This window comes from Triticum dicoccoides, chromosome 7A (genome assembly GCF_002162155.2).
Source record: "Triticum dicoccoides isolate Atlit2015 ecotype Zavitan chromosome 7A, WEW_v2.0, whole genome shotgun sequence".
Classification (NCBI taxonomy): domain Eukaryota; kingdom Viridiplantae; phylum Streptophyta; class Magnoliopsida; order Poales; family Poaceae; genus Triticum; species Triticum dicoccoides.
In genome coordinates this window covers 561378503-561385001 of record NC_041392.1, presented here as the reverse complement: position 1 = coordinate 561385001, position 6499 = coordinate 561378503, and positions in this window count along the sequence as shown.

Genomic DNA, 6499 nt, shown 5'->3' with positions numbered 1-6499 from the left:
GGGAAGGAGTTCTTCATAGTCGTGTTGTGGTACAAGAGAGATCATGTGCGATGACAATTGACCACGTGACTTTCATTAATGCCGCAATCATTGAGATGGTGGAGAAGTTGGAACTACTGATGACACTTCGTCCACAACCATACTCATCCCGTTTGGATCATGAAGAGCTCACTGTCATGCACCAGACCAAGCTACTGTTTCTGTTGGGACAATATTTTTGTGAGGTTTTGTGCGACGTGATTCCAGTATCGATGATTTCGTGTTACTTGTTGTTGGCCGAGCCATGGTACAAAGAGAGTGATGTCGTATGTGATTGCCAAACACACAAATATATTGTCGAGAAGGGTAAGAAGTGTGAGCTCCTGCCCATGGGCGAGGATCTTTTTATTGTTTGGAGGAAAGAACACATGGAGAAGATAAAAGAGTGGAAATAAGCAAAGAAATGGGAGGTCGAAGCTACTGCAATTCTTACGGTCGTTGTTTAGTCTGCAACTTCAAATATTATTAAAGAGATCGACTCGAAACCAGGGACAATTTCGTTTCAAGGAGGAGAGGATGATATGACTGCATGTATTTTAACTAAGATGATCGCTGATGATACAATAACGTCTACACCTAGTACTGAATATACTATAGACGTTTTCCAAGATGGAGATATACTAATGAAGATGGGTATTGTTTGGCCTAAAGAATACTACGGATATATAGAAATTCAAATCCGGTCTAATAAAAGGAAAACAAGCGCGTTCAGAACCAGCACGTGCATGTGATTATTTTGGTAATCTCGGTGGACATGAAACCTGGGACTCTAAATTTTATGGAGTAACGTATGCATGCAAGGTGTTAGGATATAATAAAAGAGAAAGTATATTTGCTGATTCATTGGGATCCGTCAAGAAGATAACTGGCAGATATTTATTTTTCCAGCCATGCAAGGAACAGGCTCCTTGCCAAAGAAGTTGTGTACGTGCCCAACTCTCCTTGAAAGAAGTTGGATAGAGTCCACCTGCAGTACGGGAGGCACTTCAAGTTGGCGTTCACGTAGAGTCCATATCTATCTCAGCTAGTAGTCAGCTGTTATTTTTAGGCAGGTAGTCTTTATTTCCAATTTGTTGTGCGGCCAGTGTGTTGGTCAAACAAAGTTTGATTCGGCTAGTTGTACTAGTATAAATATCCATAGTGCGGTCTTTGTGAAAGCAAGTTATATTTTTATGATAGACACAATGAGTTTTTAGGGTAAATACCCGTATCGAGTTTTGGGGAAAGCTGTCTAAAAATCCCTATTTTTTGGAGGGAGCTTTAGAAAATTTCTGTGTTGCGATTTCTCTTCGTGGAAATTGTTTTGTGCGTGAGTACCATCATTGAGATTGTTTTTGTCGTGTTGTTTCGTGAGGTTCAAACCCTCAACTTCGTGTACATCGCGTGCGTGGGAGAGAGGTTGCTACTACTGAAGGTGGAGTGTCGTGAAATATTGGACCATAACAATATATCAGATCTCGCAATCGAGGTTCGGTCTACATCAGGTGGTATTCGGAGCAAGGCTGTTCACGACACTCTGCAGAAGATGACTGGATTATCATGGAAGCTAAGCTATGGATTTCAGTTGGAGGTGGAAGGCCGGTGGGATGGACTTTCTCATACTCATGTTGTGGTACAAGAGAGATCATGTGTTATAACAATCGACCACATGACTTTGATTAATGCCACAAGCATTGAGATGGCAGAGAAGTTAGAACTACCGATGACACTGCGTCCATAACCATACTCGTCCCGTTTGGGTCATGAAGAACTCACTGTCACGCACCAGACCAAGGTACCATATCTGTTGGGCAAATATTTTTGTGAGGTCTTGTGCGACGTGATTCCGGTATCGATGATTTCATGTCACTTGTTGTTGGGCAAGCCATGGTACAAACAGAATGATGTCGGATATGATTGCCAAGCACACAAATATATTGGCAAGAAGGGTAACAAGTGTGACCTCCTGCCCATGGGTGAGGATCTATTCATTGTTTAGAGGAAAGAACACATGGAGAAGATAAAAGAGTGGAAAGAAGCAAAGAAAAGGGAGGTCGAAGCTACTGAAATTTGTACGATCGTTGTTCACTCTGCAACTACAAATATTATTGAGGAGATCGACTCGAAACCTGGGGCGGTTTCGTTTCAAGGAGGAGAGGATGATATGACTGCATGTATTTTAACTAAGATGATCATTGATGATACAATAATGTCTACACCTAGTACTGAATATACTACAGACGTTTTCCAAGATGGAGTTATATTAATGAAGATGGTTATTGTTTGGCCCAAAGAATACTATGGAAAGAAATACCAATCCGGCCTGGTAAAAGGAAAACAAGCGCGTTCAGAACCAGCACGTGCATGTGATTGTTTTGGTAATCTCTGTGGACATGAAACCTGGGACTCTAAATTTTATGGAGTAACGCATGCACGCAAGGTGTTAGGATATAATAAAAGAGAAACTATATTTGCTGATTCACTGGGATCCGTCAAGAAGGTAACTGGCAGATATTTATTTCTCTTCCATCAACGCAAGGAACATGCTCCTAGCCAAAGAAGTTGTGCACGTGCCCAACTCTCCTTGAAAGAAGTTGGATGGGGTCCACCTGCAGTACGAAGGCACTTCAAGTTGGCGTTCAGATAGAGTCCATATTTATCTCAGCTAGTAGTTTGTTTAAGTCGGTTGTTATTTTTAGGCAGGTAGTCTTTATTTGCAATTTGTGATGCGGCCAGAGTGTTGGTCAAACAAAGTTTGAGTCGGCTAGTTGTACTAGTATAAATATCCGTAGTGCGGTCAATGTGAAAGCTGGTTATGTTTTTATGATAGACACAATGTATTTTTAGGGTAAATACCCGTATCGAGTTTTGGGGGAAACTGTCTAAACATCCCTAAGTTTGGGTGGAAGCTTTAGAAAACCTCTGTGTTGCGATTTCTCTTCGTGGAAATTGTTTTGTGCGTGAGTACCATCATTGAGATTGGTTTTCTCGTGTTGTGTTGTATGGTTCAAACTCTCTACTTCGTGTACATCACATGTGCAGGCGAGAGGTTGCTACTACTGAAGGTGGAGTGTCGTGAAAGATCGGACCATAATAACATATCAGATCTCGCAATCGAGGTTCAGCCTACATCAGGTGGTATTCAGAGCAAGGTTGTTCATGACACTGTGCAGAAGATGACTGGACTATCATGGGAGTTAAGCTATGGATTTCAGTTGGAGGAGGAAGGCCGATGTGATGGACTTTTTCATAATCGTGTTGTGGTACAAGAGAGATCATGTGCTATGACAATCGACCACATGACTTTGATTAATGCCGCAAGTATCAAGGTGGTGGAGAAGTTCGAACTACCGATGACACTTCTTCCACAACCATACTCGTTCCATTTGGATCATGAAGAGCTCACCGTCACGCACCACACCAAGATATCGTTTCTGTTGGGACAATATTTTTGTGAGGTTTTGTGCGATGTGATTCCGGTATCGATGATTTCGTGTCAGTTGTTGTTGGGCGAGCCATGGTACAAAGAGAATGATGCCAGATATGATTGCCAAACACAAAAATATATTGTCAAGAAGGGTAAGAAGTGTGACCTACTACCCATGGGTGAGGATCTTTTTATTGTTTGGAGGAAGGAACACATGGAGAAGATAAAAAAGTGGAAAGAAGCAAAGAAAAGGGAGGTCGAAGCTACTGAAATTTTTATGGTCATTGTTCACTCTACAACTACAAATATTAACGAAGAGATCAACTCGAAACCTGGGACGGTTTCATTTCAAGGAGGAGAGGATGATATGACCGCATGTATTTTAACTAAGATGATCGTTGATGATAAAATAACGTCTACACCTAGTACCGAATATACTGTAGACGTTTTCCATGATGGAGATATACTAATGAAGATGGGTATTGTTCGGCCTAAAGAATACTGTGGAATGAAATAGAAATCTGTTGTGGTAAAAGGAAAACAACCGCGTTCAGAACCAGCACGTGCATGTGATTGTTTTGGTAATATCGGTGGACATGCAACCTGGGACTCTAAATTTTATGGAGTAACATATTCATGCAATGTGTTCGGATATAATAAAAGAGAAAGTATATTTGATGATTCAGTTGGATCCATCAAGAAGATAACTAGCAGATATTTATTTCTCTTCTAGCCAGGCAAGGAACAGGATCCTTGCCAAAGAAGTTGTGCACGTGCCCAACTCTCCTTGAAAGAAGTTGGATGGGGTCCACCTGCAGTACGGGAGGAACTTCAGATGGCGTTCAGTAGAGTCCATATTTATCTCAGCTGGTAGTTTGTTTAAGTTGGTTGTTATTTTTTGTCAGGTATTCTTTATTACCAATTTTTTGCGCGGCCAGTGTGTTGGTCAAACAAAGTTCGAGTCGGCTTGTTGTACTCATATAATATCCATTGTGCGGTCATTATAAAAGAAGCTTATATTTTTATGATAGACACAATGTGCTTTTAGGGTAAATACCCGTATTGAGTTTTGGGGAATGTAGCGACCCAACCTCAACGGTCAAGTCTCTGTGCTTCTGTGTCATCCCTGGATCGGTAATGCTGACACACACAGTACTCAAAGGATTTATAACAGAGTAGCAATCACACACTTATTACATCGAATGTCTCAAAAGAGAACTTATTACAATAAATGTGGCTTAAGGCCATCTAATACGATAATAGCGGAAGGCTTGGAAGATAAATTGAGTCCATCAACTCCAACGGCCTAGCTGAGCTGCACGACAATGGCCTAATAAACCTTACTCCTTGTCTAAAGAGTCTGCAACATAACGTTGCAGCCCGAAAACGGGTCACCACATGGAATATGCTGGCAAGATAACACAGTAGAGCAAGAACAGAATAATGCTATCACTACATGCATATTTGGCTGGTGGAAAGCTCTATGGTTATAGTATTGCGAAAAGCCAATTTTTCCCTACAACAAAGGAATAGATTTTAATTTAACTATCATGGTAGTTGAAATATCATTGAGAAGGTTCCTCCAACTCAATCCCAATTAAAGTAATTATCAACCCAACAATATTAAGTTAAAAAGTGATGAGATACTTAAGATACTCCAAGTACTAGATACTCAATATTGTCCATACCCGGGGACACCGCTAACCATGATTAGTTTATACATTCTGCAGAGGTTTGCACACTTTTCCCCACAAGACTCGATGGCCTACGTTGAATTTCTCGCACTACATGGTGTTTGAGAAATGAATGACCGAGACACAATCTTTCAGAAACATTAACTCTCTACTCCGGGCAGACCATACCAAACCTACAACCCACTACCTGCTGATCTACCTCTTCGAGAGCTTCACGTAACTTACTCAACTATGCTAGAGCCCATAATAGCTTATGGCTGCACACGAAAGTTTCTAGCATGAATAATCTCAGTTCCCTTTGAGCCTGGGTGGTGGTCCATAGGAAAATCACACGGAACCCCGGGATTTCCAAAAAAATACAGGCAACACTGGGTTCTCCAGGTGCCTCAATCGACCTAGATGTGTATTCAAGTTGCCACCTTAAGTTGAACCGTTAATTAACAATCTCACATCTATCATGGATTTCACTCAACCAAATCACGTCTATGAGCATAGCATAGCAATATAAGCAACACGTCGAAGTAACTCCCAAGGGTTTGAATGTAACAAGGCAATAGGTTCTATCTCATCAACTACTTCCCAACCCACATGTTATTGGCATCCTAATTGTGCAATGTTTGAGGATTGGAACTAATGCATAAAAACTGGGTGATAAAGGGGTATGATCAGAGTGTTACTTGCCTTGCTGATGACCATGAAACCTAGGGACTCCAAATAAGACGCTTCGCACTGCGGGAATTCTATCGCAAACAAACAATAGCATACATAAGCAATCAAGCAAAGAAGCACGGGTAAATCTCAAATAAGAAGATCTAACCAGAAAGTTCAACTTAAGAACTCCGGTTTGCAAAAAGAATCAAATCAAACGGAGGAACGAAGCTCAAACGGCGAAAGAAAACAAGATCCGTTTACTAATCAGGACTCAGGTCAAATTTTACAGTAGCAAAATCTTGTTTAAGTTGATTAAACAGAAAGAGGGTCTTGAGACGAAGATCTAGGCGCTTGAATCGCCTGATTCCGATAAACGAGCGAAAAGAGTAAACTAAAACGAAAATCGGATCAGAGATCGCGATCGGAAATAATCACGGAAAATAAGAAAACTAACGAACAGGCTAACAAACGAGCGTTCGTTGTCTGTAACTAACGAGCGAAAACCGTTCGTTTAAACGAACGTACGAACGAACATATGCTAAAGGGAAGAACCGGGAAAAACTGGCGAACCAATCTAAAAAATGACCTATGTTTTAAGAAAAAAAACGAATCGGTTTTCTTAAAAAAACGGCGGCGAACGGCTACTTCATCGGGTCCGGCGAGATACGGGGCTCTGGCGGGGCGAGGAGGCGAGGCGAGGCGGCACGGC